Below are 19509 nucleotides of genomic sequence, written 5' to 3' on the forward strand. Positions count from 1 at the left end.
TTTGATCAATTGAACCTTCTCTAAGGCATCAAACACTAGCTCAGGCCCAACTATTGTGGCCTCACTTACCTCGAACCAGCCAATTAGAGATCTGCATCTCCAACCATAGAGAGCTTCAAATGGAGCCATTTGAATACTGGAATAATAGCTATTATTATATGCGAACTCGATCAAAAGAAAGTGGTCATTCCAACTACCCTTAAAATCAACAACGTATGTTTTTAGCATATGTTCTAGAGTTTGAATGGTCCTTTCTGCTTGACTATCTGTCTGAAGGTGGAAGGCTGTACTGAGATAAACTTGGGTACTAAGAACCTTTTAGAATGCTTTCCAAAAATGACAGGTAAATTGGGTACCTCTATCTGAGATAATTGATACTTGGACTTTGTGTAACCTGACCAACTCTCTGATATAGAGTTTGGCATAGTCCTCGGCTGAATAGGAGGTATGGACTGGCATGAAATGAGATGATTTGGTCATCCTGTCTATGATAACCTTTATAGAATCATGCTGGTGATGAGTATGAGGCAAACCCATCACAAATTCCATGTTCACTTCTTCCCATTTCCATACGGGAATACTAAACTCTTGCATGGACCCACTAGGCTCCTGGTGCTCAATCTTAACCTGCTGATGCGTAGAACACTTAGCTACAAACTTTTCAATATCCTTCTTCATCCCACTCCACCAATAGATCTTCCATATATCAGGGTACATCTTAGTGGCCCATGCATGAATAAAGTATCGCACACCATGCGCTTCTGCAAGAATTCATTACCTCAAGTTATCTCCCTATGGCACACATAGACGATCATGGCAACGCAAAACACCATCTCTTTCTTGGGAGAAAACTTCTTCTTTTTGATATCTAACTGACTCTTCTAACTTCACTAGACTAGGATCTCTTTCCTACTTTTCCTTCACTTTAGAAACTAGAGATGATTCAAAACTGTTCTGCACCCATACACTATCTTCTACTGAATTGACTAAGCAGACACTTAGTCGGGCAAGCTGATGAACTTCCTAAACTAACTTCTTCTTATAATTCTCAACATGAGTAACACTATTCATTGACAGTCTACTGAGAGCATTAGCCACTGCATTGACATTGTTCGAATGATACAGAACACTCATGTCATAAGTTTTCAATAACTCTAACCACCTTTTCTGACGTAAATTTAAATCTTTCTAAGAAAGACATACTGAAAGCTCTTGTGATCTATGAACATATACATGCACCCCATACAAATAGTGCCTCTAAATCTTTAAGGTAAACACTATAGCGGCTAGCTCAAAATCATGAGTCGGATAATTCTTCTCATGGGGCTAAAGCTGTCTAAAGACGTAGGCTATGACCTTACCTCTCTACATGAGGACACAACCCATACCTACTCTGGATACATCACAGTACACAACAAAACCATCTGAACCATCTAGTAGAGTCAAAATTGGGGTTGAGGTGAGTCGAGTCTTCAACTCCTGAAAACTCTTTTTGCAGGAATCTGACCATTGAAACTGGACTTTATTCTTAGTCAGTCTTGACATGGGGGATGCAATAGATGAGAACCATTTAAAAACCCGACTATAATAGCTATCTAAACCCAAAAAACTCCTGATATATGATGGAGAGATGGGTCTAGGCCAATTTCTCACCGCTTTGGTCTTTTGAGGATCAACTGTAATACCATCACCGAAAATAATATGACTAAGGAATGCTACTGACCTTAGCCAAAATTCACACTTACTGAATTTGGTGAACAACTAATGAGTTCTAAGAGTCTGAAGTACAATTTTGAGGTGATCTACGTGATCATTCTCGCTACGGGAATAGACAAATATGTCATCGATGAAGACTATAACAAAAATGTTCAATTACTTGTTGAACACGTGATTCATTAAGTCCGTGAAAGCTGTTGGAGTATTATTAAGATCAAAGGACATGACTAAAAACTCAAAGTGACCATACCGAGTTCTGAAAACTGTTTTAGAATTTTATATTCTCTGATACCGAGCTGATGATATCCTGATTTAAGGTCTATCTTAGAAAAGTAACTCTTACCCTGAATTTAGTCAAATAAGTTATTAATTCTGGGAGGTGGGTACTTATTCTTGACTGTGACTTTGTTTAACCGATGGTAGTCTATGCACATTCTGAGAGAATTGTCTTTCTTATGCACGAATAAGACTGGTGCACCCCAGGGGTAAATGCTGGGTTTGATAAATCACTTATCTAGGAGATCCTTTAATAATTTTTTTAACTCTTTGAGTTCTATTGGTGCCATTCTACATGGAGAAATAGATATAGGCTGAGTATCTGGAAAAAGGTCTATTTCAAAGTCTATTTCCCTAATGGGAGAAACTCCAGGAAGATCTTCGGGAAATATCTAAGAATTTATTTACTACTGGAACTGACTCAAGATTTAGAGTTTTTGAGTTAGAGTCTTTGACTCACACAAGATGGTAGATACATCCCTTGGATATCATTTTTCTCGCTCTAATGTATGAAATCAACTGACCCTTAAGCACTGTGGTACTGCCCCTCCATTCAAGGACTGGTTCATTTGGAAATTAAAAATGAACTATTCTATTTCTACAATCAACTGAGGAATAACATGAGTGCAACTAATCTATGCCGAGAATGATATCAAACTCTGCCATCTCTAGCTCTACAAGCTCTGTTGAAGTATCTTTCTAAGATATCATAAACAGACATCTTTTGTATACATATCGGGCTACGATATATTTACCCACTAGAGAAGAAACTGAGAAAGGCTCTGCTAGAATTTCTGGACTAACTCAAAAGTTAACGGCTATATAAAGAGTTACGAAAGATAAAGAAGCCCCTGGATCTAACAAGGCATAAATATGTAAATAGAAGATCTGTAACATAAAAGTGACTACATCAGGGGAATTTTCCTGATCTTTTCTGGAGTAAAGTGCATTTAAACTATTTGGGTGTTGCCCACTAGTGGCATTGGAAGCGGCACCCTGCTGATTTGGGTGACCAGACTGAGCTGGGGGATGATTATACTAACCCTGAGAATCTGGCTGAGGATAATCTCTGACTCTGTTTCCTGCCTTGCCACACCCAAAACAAACATCACTGCCAGCTCTGTAGACACCCTGATGGTTATTGCCATATTGCTAACATAGAGGATTTGTTTGAGCACTGCTGACACTACCCTAAGATTTTGAGCCAGGTGCCCTATTTTTATTACCGTTTATGAACTTAGAAACTGGAGCACTAGCTCAGGACAGGGCTGGAACTAAAGATTTTAGGTAAAACTAGGAATGATTACCGCTCTCGGACTTAGGCTGATTAAAATTAAAGCTACTTGTTCTAGATCTCTTGTTCTGCCTTTCTCTCTATATGATCTTAGCCTTTTCTATCTACTGAGCATAGACCATGAGCCTGGATATGTCCATCTCCTTAATCAACATTGTTGTTCTACACTTCTTAACCATACTATTTGACACCCAAGATACGAACTTGCTCATTCTGGACCTACTGTCTTCTACTACATGGGGAGCATACCTATCTAACAGAGTAAACTTAAGGGAATACACTTTCACGCTCATACTACCTTGCCTGAGGTTGATAAACTCTAACACCTTGGCTTCTCTCAGCTCTAAGGTAAAGAATCTCTCTAGGAAAGCAATAACAAACTCTTCCCACTCTATGGGCTCTGCATCTGTGCCCCTGCCTACCTTCCACTGCTTAAACCACATAGGAGCTACATCTTGTAGCTGATAGGCAGCTAGCTCAGCACTCTCACTAGAAGTCACTCCCATGATGTCTGTGACTTTCTGAACCTGATCGAGGAACTCCTATGGATCCTCTTCTGATTTAGATCCTGAGAATAGGGGAGGATTCATTTGGGTAAAGTCCCGAATCCTGGCTGCAGTAGTATTGGACACTAGGTTGGCCTAAAAAAGTAGCTGGCCGTTCATTCTGATCTGCTACAAAATTTGCTAGAGTAGTGAATATATCTCTAAATTCTACATGAGAGACATGATCATCCAAGGGATCTGCCTGAATAGGCTGAGGTGCTGACTGATTTTTGGTTCTCTTTTTGTTAGTCTTTTGGGAGGCATGTTCTGTAAATGAAAGGAAGAAATGGATTAGACTAAATGTTTAACTTGAGCTCATGCTCACCCATATGACATGAATATTGAAAGAAGAGAAACTTTTCCTAAAATATCTCATAGTCTTCTGTCCATAAGTGTGGCGTGCTACACACCCAAGAACAAAACTCTACTAGATGCATCTTATAGACTTCCTAGGACTCTGTTGAACCTTAGGCTCTGATACCAAGTTTAAAATACCTCGAGTTTGTACCCCAAACGCTACACGGTGCTTAAGACCCCAATTGACCACAAGCTAACCCATGAATGATATCTGCTGTGAGCACTGAAATATGATACTGTAATAAATATGGAATAATAGGCTTAAATGCCATAAGGTTCAAAATTTGTAAATACTAAGAAAGTGTATCAAACTGAAATAACAATCTGTAAAATTGAATACTGTCTGAACTATAGTCTGAAAAACGTCTAATCTAAAACTGCCTGAAAATAGAGTTGATGGAAAATCCCCCAACTAACTCTATCTACTGAAATACTGAGTCTACTGAAATAAGGAAATAAAAGAATATCCTTAAATGATGAGGACTCACTGCTAAATTTGCTATGCTGGTTAAAGCTGAATGTCTATGCGTGGTCGGGAACCTAAGTGTTCAAACCTATGATATTAGACATCATAGCACAAAAAAGAGTATGAATCAGTATGTGGAATGTACAGGTAGGCTAGATGAGGTAAGGCTGAATGCAGGGGTTCATATGTATGACAATAACTGACTGAATGATATAGAAAAACTGAACATAAGAGTACGTGGATAATCTGAGCTACTATAAAAACTGAGCATGAAATACTGTGCATATATATATATATACTGTAACTAAGCTTTTTTGAAGCTAAGTACTGTGTTTTGATACAAAGTAACTGATAATTCTGAGATTTTTGATAACTGAGCTACTAATACTGACTGACTGTATCTGACAGTCATGATTCTGTATAATTGAACTGAGTTCTATTTTGAAGATTGAGACTAAAACTGTGGGAGGTAATTATCTAACCGACATCCCCTAAATAAGATAAGATAATTGAGTTAGGGTCCAATCTATAACCCTAATTGGAAGGGTGTCAGTACCGTGCCACAGGTACAGACAAGCTGAGAGTTACCCTCATCTGGAAAGTACTCTAACGAGAATGGTGGAACCCTTATCTAGTAGATTAAAAAACTTCATCAACCCTCAACTAGCAGGTTGATGCTCAACCTATGCTGGCCATGTATTTTTGGAATACCAGGATTGCTTCTAAGGGACACACCTTCTACTGGCAGGTGAGCCCCCATCCTCAAGTTTACTCGGTGCTGAATCCTACTCCCAACTGAAAGACACTGAACTGAGTATTCTGAACTGGACTGAACTGAGACTGAGTTTTCTTGAGTTCTGCGACTGACTGAGTTCTACTGAGTTTCGTAACTGACTGAGAGTACTACTGATCACGACATGACTGATGCTATTTTGTAACTGACACTGGCTCTAGGTAAACAGATAAATTATCAGCTATTAGATACCCCTAGGACTCGATAGCATGAAAAGTAAAGCATAACATTATTTTAAATAACCTAACATATTTCACTTATTCATAATTTATCCATAGAGATATTTTATCAAACACTTGTAAAGCATCTACTTATTCATGAATGGGGAATACATGCTATCATGTAATAATGGCAGTAATTCATCCACATAGGCATTTTATCAAACACATGGGGAGCATTCTTAGGTTCAACAAGCATCAACACATATAGTTATCATGGCTACATCAATCAACTTATAAATTGAAGGGTTTATCATAAAGATCATGTAATTCAACACATATAATGATTAATTTCAATAAAGCTTATAATTTAATCATTGACTAAGACCCAATAATGACATGAACATGAATTCAATTCAATTCAAACATAGAAATCATAAATCTTAGATCTTGTAAGTTTGAAAAGGGTTCTTGGACTTCATGGGTTAAAGGAATCCATGAATGAACACCTAACATACCTTGGAAAGTTAATTTTTGAAGGTGCCTGAAGAAATTCTTTAGTTTTGACCTTGATTCTTGAAGCTAGGGTTTGTTTCCTTGAAAGAGAATGCCTTTTTTGATATGGGGAAAACTATTAAACAATTGATTTAAAATGTTTTTAGGGATTTAATCTCACACCTGGGCGAAATAAAATCATGGGAAAACATTATTTTAACCCTGGACGAAACGTTTAATTTTAGTCAAATTTTTTCAAACTGGGCCCTGCCGCAACGCGCCATGACCGCGTTGGGCCACTGGAAATAGATAATTGGGAACTGAGGGCTTGGTGCAATACGGTGGTATTGCGGTGCCCCTATGATTCTAAAATCTGAACCCATTGCGACGCGGTGGAATCGCATTGGTACACTGGAAATTGACAAATATGAAAATAAGCTTTGGCGCGATGCGCCGGTATCGTAGTACCTCACTGGAAACTTACAATTGCCATTTTGACATACTTCTCGACGTGCTACTAGCCTGAATGATGGTGTTTAACAGTTGAAACTTAAAATAGCCATAACTTCTTACCTGGTTATCGAATTTAAGTGAATTTTATATCATTGAAAAACTTATTAAATTTCTTACATAGTGACATGCTCTAAACTGGAAAATACTGGGTATTTCAAAAGAATTTTATATTAGATAACTCATAGACTGAGAGTTAATTTAGGCTAGGGAAATATGGGGTATTACAATAATAGGTGCATAGATGCAAGCCGATATACTTATAATCGTAAAGGTATCTATCTCAAATCTCAATTTTTCCTAAAATAAAATTTTGAGATTGAATTAATTATTCTTGAAATTTTCAAAATTTTTTTCTGGTATAGACCTTCACTGCTTCATACTCCATGGGATATAAAGTCTTCACAATAGCCTTTTAATGTTTTGTCTTATATTTCTTATCCCTTATTTATCCTACCTATAGGAACGACTTTATCATACTGTGCTATAAATACATTCATCAGTGTATTCGAGTTAAGATAATCCTTGAAAAATTTGTTCATGCTTTCACCTCTTTGAGTAGTTGACATTTCAGCATAAAAATTTCTTCGCACATATGCCGGAATCCATTTTTCACAAATTACCTATATTTTTTGCAATCAATTATTTTCTTCCAAATTGTTCTTTTTCAGAATACCAGTCCAAGTTGCTTCAATTTCCTCAGGCATTGTTGTACAATGTAGACACTTACTAAACTCAATTTTAAAATTATCAAATTCATGATAGACATGACTTAAATATTTGGGGATTTTCTTCTCAATGTTCTACACGCAAAAATGGTGTGCACAATTTGAAAACACATTTGCGACTGCATTTATTATTACAACATTCTGATCCGTGATAATTGTACGGGGCACAACACCACACATTCCCTCTTGCCAAGTGTGTGAATTAACCATAAATGAAATAATTTTTTTTTATATCTATTTGTCAAGTATGTAGGATCAAAAAGGATAACATCACCAAAGTTCTTATAAGCTATTCTAAACCTATCATCAACCCAAAAACAATTAGCTAAGTGGCTTTCTACATTCATCTGTATTGCATAAAAGAAGCCCGGGCTTTCAAATTGCCGCTTTTGAAAGTACTCTAACATCAATTGGACATCCCCTTTCTCAAGGTTCTTTTGTTTTTTCGTACTTGAATAATTTTGAGCGTCTTGTCCAGTTAAACTGAGATTCTCTACACCTCCTACTCAAGTAACTAACACCGATGCAATTTTACCTGGACGAACATCTGACCCATCTAATAGATCAATAAGATTCTCCCATGCCTCCAACTTTTTTATTTTAAACAACAACAACTTTTGACTATGTGGAGAAACAAGTTCATGGTTATGGCTTGAGATCAACCTAGCAATAATCCACTTTTCTTCTTCTTTTTTCAACAAATGAATTATCACTTTGCATCCTTCTCTAGTTTCATCTCGCTGCATATTATTCTCTAGAATTCTTTTTGACCGAAATCCTTCTTTTGAACAGGCAAATTCTTGACCTATTATTGATTTATCTTTTCTTGATCTACTGATTCAATTTTTGCACACACTAAAACCACGACTATGAGCACGATCAAGATAATACTTAAATGTAATATCAAGTTATTGAAACTCCATACCGACGTATGACACTATTGATTCTTCATGATCAAGTTAGGGAGTAAATGGTGCAGTTGCATTTGTATTACTTTCTATTTCCTCCGGTGAAGGTCCAACACCTTCTGCATTTTTCTCGGGTAGGTTCAAGAATCCTAATTTGTCATGCAACATATAATTAATGGAGGCTAGATTAACATACTAAATTTATCTTAAAATTCAAACCATATTATTTAAGAGGAGAAGTTCTTTATAAAGCAATTCGTATATCAAGTACATATAATTAAAGATGATAAACTATACCACTTGTACACATCTTTTTAAAACCTGAAAGATAAAAAAATAATGACTAAATAGTTACCATGAATTTCATTGATGATAGTTTCAAATTTATTTAATGGTGGGTGGTGGTTATTTGCTTCTGTAGTGTTGAAGAAATAATAACGAGAACCCAACGATGATAAAATCAGAATTGTAAAATATTCCTGTTTATGGTAAATCAAGAGACAATTCTAAACTAACTTGGTAAATTAAATTTAAAGTCCTATTTTTCTTATATTACTACTATATTTAATATTCATATTTTATAAATAAATGAACTGAAAATAATTCAAAAACTTACCTTTTGTGATTAGAGTTAAATGCCAGCGTAAAAAGTGTTTCACGGGCAATGGGAACAAGTTAATCTCTTCTTTTTAATGTAAAATTTTCATTTCAACATTTTCAAAAATGCAAAGACATATATGTTTATCCATCAAATGGTACATTTAAATTTATCGAAGTGGTTTACAATAATGTTAATAAGTTGAAGATAAGTAAAAATCCATATTTTTCTTTATGTTTTGAAGTCTTAAAGTGATAATTCTAGCCAAAACAAATGTAATATTACTTTCTTTTATGTGTCGAAGTGTTGAAGATTCAAAAGAGCATAAAAACAAACGCAGCAGAAGAAAAAACTCATGCAAGATAGGAAACTTCTGAACTCAAGTGGAAGAAAGAAAAAAATTTATAGAGGATCAAGACAAGTTAATTTCTAGCAGAGAAATAAGGATTAGAGTAATGAAGAAATTATGGAGGCCAAATTCAAGAAAAGTGTTGTCGCATTTTAAAGTGTATATTTCACTTTTGGGCAAAATTTGAGAAGGTGAAAGATTGACTAAATATGAAAGAAATTTGGAAGACAAGAAGGAGAAAAGTGCTAGCACTATTTCAAGTGCGATTGACACTCTTGATAGAGAAGTTGGAGCAAAATCAAAATAGAAAGTGTTTGATACATTTTAAAGTGCCAAAATTTACCGAAGCTCAGAAACTGCCATCACACCTTTTCAGCACCAAGTAAAGTTTTGAACAAGTTTATGAAAAGTGTACGCCACTGATGTTGGGTGTATTTATACACTCTAGTGTTGCTATTTTAGCCTATTTAGCCTTATTTTGAGGATAATTCATGTGCTTAATGTGTTGATGATGATATAAAGAAGCATATAAGTATTTAAGGATGTCATTACAAGGGTTAAAAGTGTTTTCAAATAAGTTTGGGTTTAAATCATTCAATTAGAGTATAAACGAGAAAACCAGTTATACTAGCTTGAGCTAGGTTTTGTTCTAGTCTCTCGTGTTGGATTCTAGTGTGTCAAATGAGTTCCTAGTAGTTTTATTGTGTAATTATATATGTAAAAACTTGTTTGGAATGTGCAAAGCATAATCGAATCAAGTCAAGAGCCAAAGCAAAATGTTAAAGATTAAGCGATCAAGCCTAGTCTTAGCTCGTGTTTCTTACTCATTGTTGTGAATATTTTGTTGTATTGAGCTCCAATCCAGGGCATTTGATGGTGTAGGATGCTTGTGGAGTTGATTATAGTGATGTATGGATGTTGAACAAGATGGAAATTAAAGGTAAAACAACACAAAAAGCTTGGAAGGAAAGGCAAAATAATGTCACAAGGCATGGGACAAAAAGTTAGACGTTGAACACTTAGAAAATATTTTGAGGGCAACTTCCAGTAGCTGCAGGCAATTAGCATGCAAAGCAGACTGTATAGCAGGCTTATTTGCCTTAGAAAAATTGGTGAAGTATAATTCCATTAGCACCGTGCAAATAGCCCGCGACGCATGGTCCATCCCGGTGGAGAATAGCATGCACCGCATGCTTTATACCATGCTCCCATGCATGTGCAACATGCTCTAATTCATTGCAGCCAAGCTAGAATTGGATGCTTCATTTTGATGCTCTAGTTTAGTTCTTAAAAGCACGTGACATCTTCTACTCCTACAAGGCTTAGGATTGGCCCACTACAAATACATTACATTGAACACTTTAATTATGTCTTGGACAATCATTGGATCTGGGAACGTCTTGGAGATTAAAGAGGAGTCTGATACTACGTAATTTAGGTTTTATCATTCTTTATTTAGCTTTTATTTATATCATAATATGTATTCAATTATTTGAATCATGATTATGAATATTAGTGGCTACAAACTTTCTTTCCGGGATTAAATCTAAGAACATGACTGCTAGTATTTTAGATTAATCTCGTTTAATTCCCTTATCTTATTTAGTTGCTTGTTTATTCTTGTTTTAGTTATTTTGAGGATTGATCACCCCTAGATTACATATATTGTCGACCTTTTGATCTCTAGAGAGGGAATAGGGAGATAGAACATGGGGATAAACAAAGTAGGGTTTGTATTCTTGTATAAAATAAGGAATTCAAATTAGCGTCTAGGACAGGGATGTCCCTAGAAGCGGTACTTGATTAACACGTAGGATGATACCTTTAAGCACTTAATTGGATTATTATATCTCCGCTCAATGATGTAGTTGTAATATCCAAATTAGGTGAATGATTAAAGATCGGGAGACCATGATCATGCAATTAACCATACGAATCAACAATCAAGATAACAAGTTAATGGATGAAGTTCAACAACGTAGTATGATTGTTTGAAGTGCTTTAACTCAGGGCTTTCTCCAATTGATTGTCTCAAGATTTTTATTTTATGCATTGTTTACTTTACTTGCAATTTAGAATATTCAAAACTCTATTTTGGTTATGCTTGCAATAGTTAATCTAAATTGTGAACTAGAAGTAAATAGTCGTTGAAACAAGTTCCTGTGGGACTGATTTCGGCTTTCTTGAAGGCCACTATATTACTTGTTAAACCACGTATACTTGCGTGTGCGCTTGGGCGCTGTCAACGACACTTTATTGTGTGATCACACTTTGCACCAGAGGCATTTTCGTCACCAACTTTAGATAACTATAATAGTTTTTAAGTTATTTTCTTAAAGGATCTTTTTCATCTTTTGAGTATAGAGGAGTAGTCATAGCTACTTTTGAACGATTTTGAAAAATTCTACTATAGAGTATCTGTTTGATATTTGACATGTTAAATTTAGGATCAAACATGATAAAAATGACATAAAATAAGTAAAGATTATTAGGATCAAACATCGTACCTATTTGAGCCATAACTGATTATAGAACGAACTAGGTCTTCCTCTTTATTCTCTTAAATGTTAAAGCACTGTTAAGGAAACAACATCTTTGTACTCTCATATGTCTAGTAATTTTTCAAAATAGCCAAAGAAGTGTCTTATATAGGGTTAGAGAAGGGGACCTAACTGTAATTATTAAAACCTTAATAGGCCCACCCATTATGGGTCTATTGGGTTAAGCCTACAACTCACTGCTTCACTTGACCCACCAAGCACATAAAGTGCACGACCCAATATTCAATTGCCACGCTTATAATTAGGCTTATGTTATATATGGAATACTATACAATCTAGAATAGTTAAAATATAAAGAAAATCATTCTCTCACTTGCGCTATATTAGCAAAAAAACTTTCAAAAACAAAATAAAGTTTGACTTTTTTGAAAAACTTCAAATTGATGAAAAAAAAATATTTACGGCCACATTTAAAAAATAGTCCATAAACTAGTCAACCTTCTCTAACTTAGTCTTGAGTACAAGACTATGGCGGTTTATGTGTTCTTAGGAATACGAGACCTTCCATAATCACAATATTTTTAATTAAATCAGTAAGATTATGGTTTATCAGAGTGTAAGGAATAGTGCCACATGTGATATATATGTACAAGAATATGTTTTCAAGCATTGTTACCTTATCAGTCCTTTATATGTCAAAAAAGTATATAATGATGCATCTCTTGGGCAAACCAATTTTACCTCAAGATACTGTATTACTGAATTGCATCATACATCAGAAAAAGATGCCCTCTTGAAGTTGAATTAAAATTTCATCACAAGATATCATATTATGAAAATACAGTCAAGGTAAGCAACTAATGTTGCAAAAAATCAAACATCTGAATTACCTCTTGGGTGAATCTCTTTTTACCTCAAGATATCATGATGTAACTAACCAAAAATGTAAACATTAATGATGATAATCATAACACAAAATGTGAAAGTAATGCACATTTTATTTCATATAAAATATGAGTTCACAATAACATAATATTAAAGGCTCCCCCTAACTCAAAGTGTCAAAAAATTATAACACCCATATTAGTATCATGATGTTTAAAAGCCAATGGGCCACAGACCCTTAGTAAGTGGATCAGTGATGTGAAGTCAAAATTACATATATTTATTCATTATTTGCCTTATATTTAATATTTTTATTAGTTTTTCAAATATTAATTTTATAAATTATGCTTAATGTTATATTTTTATGTGTAGGATTAACTTGATGTGAAAATACAAAAATTTAAAGCAAAAATGAATTAAAAACTAGAAATCATAAAGGAAAATCAAGAAGGCAGCTAAATGGAATAAATTTAATATAAAAATGCAATGTGAAATTGAAGAATTTGTTCACTTCCTTGCCATGTGATAGCCAATGAAAAGACAAAACAAAGTAAAAGGCGGCTGTAAGAGGCGATGTCAGTGTGCAATCCAAATCAATTCTAGTTTTGATTTTCTTAGTCCATTTTGAATTAATTTATATTATTTTAATTTTTTCTACACTTATAAATATTTTATAAAAATTAATTTTATATAACTTTTGATTTGAAGAGAGCTAGAAGACACCATGGAGGCTGGAGAAAATTGATATAATTTTTTTATTCCACATTCATTTATTTGTATGCATTCTATTACTTGTTGTGAGTATATAGACGCCCTTTGGAGGTTATAGTGATCTGAATCGTGATTATATTAAAAACTATTTTGAAAATATACTTCAATCAAGAAATCTTCATTTTGGACCTTGTAGGAACTAATTTCATGGGAAAAAGTCATGGCCCAAATTTAATTTGGGCCAACTTTACAAAATTGACCAGACTTACTGACCAATCTATGTAGCAATAGATCTGCCACTTGCAGCGACACTTTTATCACCATAGCAATAGCAAGGCAGTAAGTTGGAGGGTTAATTAAAAACCCTCTCCCAGCTGAGGCCTCTTATTTCATCTCCTCCTCTAAAAACACCCTAGTGAACCCTATACTTCGAATTATGACATTTCCAAGGCCAAGCTCCGAGAGGGCAATTTCCAAAGAATTTTTGATGGGATATCCAATGTTGTTTTTCGGGTTTATTTACTCTCATTTTGAGGACTTTTTGTGTGCTTAATGAGTCAATAATGATATAATTGAGAATATAAGTATTTAATTACCTGAGTACAATGTTTAAGGTGTTTTTCAAACAAGTTTGTACTTAAGTTGATCACTTAGAGTTCAAAAGAAAAAACTAGTGTTACTAGCTTGAGCTAGGTGTTGTTCTAGTTGATCTCCATGTATTCTAGTTAGTGTAATGAGTTCCTAAGGTTATTATTGTATAATTTTGTGTGAAAAAACTTAGTTGTAGTGTTCGAGATTCAATTAAATCAAGACTAGAGTTGAACGAGAAGTTAAAGATTAAAACGGGCCAAACTAGTTCTTACCTTAAGTTTCTAGTTCATTGTCTTGAATGTTGTGTTGTTTTGAGATATAATACATGGTGGTTGATGCTATAGGATCTTTGGTGAGTTGATTTTGATTATATATGGATGATACACTAGCTGTAAATCAAGTGAAAACAACACAACAAGGCTTGGGATGGAAGGACATGGATATGGCGTACAAGATGACTTTCCAGTGTGTCACCGTGATGAAGGGGCATCGTACACCCTTGTACCTGGGATAAAAAGGGAGTTTCATACCTTAGTACCTAGGAATAAGAGTGGATTCATGTACCCTAATAAAAAAATAGTCAAATTGTCCTTCTATAAATAGAACACTTGAACTTGATGTTAGACACCTTGGATGACTTCGATACTTTGAGAGGGGATGAAAAATACTTCAAATAGTTTATTTTATTTATTTTATTTACTTTAGTTTATTTATATATTTTATCTTGTATTAATCTATGGTGATTATGACAATTTCCATGAGTGGTTAAATGCCCTTATTCTAGGGTTGAGGCTGAAAACATGATTACACTTTGATATTATAAACACCCTTATTCTGGAGTTGAGGCCGAAAACATGATTACACTGTGATATTCTTAGAGTAGTTTAATGTTGAATTATCGTATGAGTTATTCTTAATCTCTTGTGCTTACTATTTTGATGATTTTCCACCACTAAAATAAATCTATATTCCTTTGTGAATCCAGCAGGAGAATCATAGGTTAGATCAAAGAGTTTAAGGAGAAAGGTTCTTATTCTTTTATTGAATAAATGATTTGAATTAGAGTCTAGGATAGGTATAAACCTAGAAGCCTTGTTTGTTTCACTTGTAGGATGACATCTTAATGCATTTAATTGTATTATTGTATCCCTGCTTAATGATGTAATTGTAATGTCCATTTAGGTAGAAGATTAGATGATCGGGAGTCCATGATCATACTCTAAACTCTGCGAATCAATAACCTGATAATCAACTAAACCATAATAGGAATAGATATTTGTAAGATTGTTAAAAGTGTCTCGACCCTGTAATTCTAACTCATATTATTTGCAACCTTGGTTACGTTGCTATTGTCATACAGTGTTATTTATTTATTAATTAGATTATTACTAGAATCTTCACAATCATCTTGATACTCTGAAACACTTAATAACTTCTTTTCAAAACTAAGATTTAGTAGAATATCTAGTTTAGTAGTCCTCGTGAGTATGATATTCGACTCTTAGAGTCACTATATTACTTGTATGATCGTGTGCACTAGTATGTGCGATCGACCGCAATAATTTTTTGGTGCCATTGCTGGGCACTAGTATAATTAGTAATTTTCTAAATTTTTAATTTTTGATAATAAGTTTAAGTGTTAATGACTTGATCTTAGTAGCTGACTTTTGTAGGACTAGAGAAGTACCAAACTGGCAAGAATAGAGAGTTGGTAGAGCCTTATTCGGATCCAGAATAGAAATTTCATCAGAGGTTGAGAGCTCACTATCCAATTTAGCAAGTTCAAATGGCGGAGCAAATTGATCCTAATCTTATTGATCCAATTGATCCAAATGTTGATCGAGATCCAACTCTGGTGATTCCAACTGCTCTTGCTCGAGCAGAAGCTAGACCCATTCATAAAGTGAAATTCCACGTACGAACCATGCTACTAATTGTATCAACAAGCATAGGCAGGTGGTCGATTTGAATTGAAGTAGAATATGGTACAACTGTTGTGTTCGAGTGGACAATTTGTAGGGCTCTCACATGAAGATCCACAACAATATATACAAACTTTCTTGAAAATCAGTGATGCCTATATTCCTACTGGGGTATTTATTGATTATGTCAAACTGACTCTCTTCTCCTTTACTATATTTAGGGAAGCGAAGAGGTAAATATACGCTAAACCACCAAACTCCATCACTTACTGGGATGATCTGGCTTGAAAGTTCCTTATTTATTTCTTTACATATGGGAAGACAACATGATTAAGAAGCGAGATTCTGAGTTTTAGGTAAAAAGAAGGAGAAAATCTTTACCAAGTTTAGGAGAGATTTAAGGGCATGCTTAGAAATTGACCTCATTATCATCAGTCTAATGATGTACTAGTTCATACTTTCATAGAGGGTCTTGAGCCAAACAACAAAATTCTATTGGATTCAGTAGCAGGTGGGCAAACTCTTAAGAAGATATATGATTAATTATACACACTGTTGAATCAGATTTCATAAGGGAATCCTGAGTGGCATGCTGACTCAAGAAATGCTCCAAAGAAGGTTGCAGGTGTGCTGGAGGTGGACCAGTTTACTGCTATATTAACTTAGCTTGTGCACTACAAAAACAGTTAACTACTCAGTTTAAAAATATGAAATTAGGGGCTACACAGCTTACAGTAACAACGAATGTAATTTATTAGGCTAAATTACTTTGAGAAATGGTAAATAGATCAATGAAAAACCTCCAAAGATACCTAAGGAGGTAGATGCGGAGTTGGTCCCTTAGCAGGTAGATGACAAAGTTTCTAAAAAGGTGAAGGAGAGACCACCACTACCTCTTCCACAGAGGATTAAAAAATTAAGGGAGGATGCATGCTTCAAGAAGTTATTTGACACTTTTAAAGAACTTCACATTAGCCTTCCTCTTTTAGATATTTTTCAAGAAATGCCCAAGTACGCTAAGTAATTGAAGGACGTGGTCACTAACAAAGTTAAGTTGCAGGATGTTGAGACATAGGAATCACTGCGGTGTGTGGCTCTATAGTGATGTAGAAGATGCCCAAAAATCTCAAAGACCCTGGGAGTTTCACTCTTCCCATTAAAATTAGCAACAGTGAGGTAGTCCATGCACTTAATGATTTAGAGGCAAGTATCAATTTGATGCCCCGATTTTTGTTCAATATGTTGGGCTTGGGGAAGACGAGACCGAGCTTTGTGATACTCCAATTGGCAGACCGGACCCTAGCCCATCCTGAAGAAATCATAGAGGATCTTCTCATCAAGGTTGGTAAGTTTATTATTCCTGTCAATTTTATTATTATAGATTTTCAGGCAGATGAAAAAGTATCGATCATCTTAGGACGTCCATTCTTGGCAATGGAAGGAGCATTGATAGATGTGAGAGTGAGTACACTCACAGTGAGGTTGGATGCTAAAGAGGCATTTTTCAAAGTTTATAAACCACTCAACACATTATCCTACTATAATGATTTATGCATGATTACAGTGATTGAAAGGGATAAGTGTGGGGTGGTAGAGTTTATTCCATAAAAGACCTCTTTAGACTTCTTCATTAAACTTCCCAAGACACAAATACCCTAACCTGATATGATGTTGATTGATAAGCCTAAAAAGGCTATTATTGGGAAGGTGGTTAACCTTGAGAGTTCACATTAGAGAGGTAAGAAACAAATAAAAATATGGCCTCCAAGTAGGAAGAAGAAAATGATGGTAAATGGCTAAGTTGATATGGGTCATGTCACGACACTAAATAAGGAGTTTCTTGGGAGTCAACCCAAGTTAAGGTAGGTTTTATTTTCAGTAATTTTAGTTTTCACTTCACTAGTTTTTGTATTTGTCGAGTCACAGGTTGAGGGAAAGTTTGAGTACCGAAAAACCTGAGCTAAGTAGCATAGTAAATACTAAGTGTGGGGTCCCCAGATCATCTTGATGAATCAAGATGCTACTAGCTCGGCCTAGAGGCCTCATGGAGTATTTCTATCCCTACTTCTAAGTATAATTTAGCGACAAAGTAGATTTTTAAGTGTGGGGTGGGGAAATTCCCATTTTTAGGAGTAATTTATCTAATTTTTTTTTTGTTTTAGCTAAGTGATATATTCTTGTTGGTGCTATGTCTGACTGCATGTGCAAGTGTTTTGGTTGTAAAAGCATGTTGATTCGGTGAAATACTACTTTTTATACTTCTAGGCTCTTGATTATGACTCTTGTACATATTGGCTTAATGTTGAACTCATGTGATTGCTTGGTTAAGAGTCTATAATGATCCTACTTTAGTTGAGCATATGCCATGTGTGTGTGAGGTTTTTGTATATTCCTTGTTGCATGCGATGTCTAGAACTTGCCTAGTGTGTATGCAAAATAAAATAAAGAGTGTGGGTTTAAGAGATGATATAGGTATTTCTTTGATAACCATGTTTCATACCCTCTTTTACCTACCCTTATGTATCATTCTAGTTAATCCTATTGAGCATTTAGTTTATTATATTTAGAGTCCTCATATGTAGATTGTATCCCTTTTTTTTTTGATAGACCTTAATTTGATCCAAAGCTCCTAAGCACTTTATGTAAAATTAATTGAGTTAAGGAGTTTGAAATTCAAGTAGGAGAAAGGTGAAATTGAAGCACTAAAGTAATAGTTATTGGTGTTTACAATTGAGGTATTATGGTTGGGAGTTAGAGAAATATTTGCTAAAGAAATTCTCATTTTTAGCTCATTTGTGTTACAATGAACCTGTTTTGGCCCTGGTACTCCTTAGACATTGTGCACCTCAACTAAGGCAAATCAGTTAAGTTGAGGGTGACTATCATAGGGGTGCATAACATAAGTGGGCATGAAAAAGGGTGAAATTGAATTATGAATTAATAGAGAATACTCCCAATATAGTGTATCTGAATAATCTTAATGAGATAGGGCATAACAAAAGATAGGGGTAGATGAAAGTGGTGAAAATTGGTTGTTAAAGGTGAATTGAATGAAAAAAGTGTGATGTATTAAAGCACTTAGGGAAGATAGTCACTATTCCTGATCAAAATAGATCCTACCCGTCCCTTAGCCTATATTACAACCCATAAATACCTACTTGATCTTGAGCTTTAACATTTTGATATTAGTGGAGTACTACACTAAGGGAAAGACTATGGGTAATTTTGTGTAACTTGTGAATTCTTTGTGAGAGTGAGTGTAATTTGATTCTTGTACCCAATTCATAATAAATTGCATTTATGAGAGTGATTATGGATAACTCTCTTGTTGTGAGGGCATATATTTAATGATAGTTAGGTGATTTATATGGTGTCTTTGATTGAACAATATGTACAAGTTTCCCAACTAGGTGAGTCCATTTTTTTGGCTAGGATGTGTTGGAGTAGTATTCTTCAACTGTCAATTGTGTATGTAACATCCTTAGTGTAAGGACTTGCATTCTATATAGTCATTGTAGTACTATCTTGAGTGTCTTTCTTGTAGTAGAAGAGTGAGTCACCTCAGTTTATGATTCTTAGAGTAAAAAGTTGTTTGAGGATGAACAAGGCTTTATGTATGGTGGTGATAATTTAAGGTGAATTTATGCACCTCAGTGTTGTTATTCGGGCTTATTTAGTCCATTTTTGAGGAATTCTTGTGTAATTA

At 34.9% G+C, this 19509-nt stretch overlaps 1 non-coding gene across 1 annotated transcript; it reads right to left on the reverse strand.

Annotated features, from left to right (window-relative positions):
- Positions 1–16130: 16130 nt before the first annotated feature.
- LOC124894368 lies at positions 16131–16237 on the reverse strand. The gene has a single exon (XR_007051158.1). It is a non-coding gene; the product is annotated as a small nucleolar RNA R71 (small nucleolar RNA).
- Between the last annotated feature and the right edge of the window lie 3272 nt (positions 16238–19509).

The sequence above is a fragment of the Capsicum annuum genome, unplaced genomic scaffold (genome assembly GCF_002878395.1).
Source record: "Capsicum annuum cultivar UCD-10X-F1 unplaced genomic scaffold, UCD10Xv1.1 ctg73342, whole genome shotgun sequence".
Classification (NCBI taxonomy): Eukaryota; Viridiplantae; Streptophyta; class Magnoliopsida; order Solanales; family Solanaceae; genus Capsicum; species Capsicum annuum.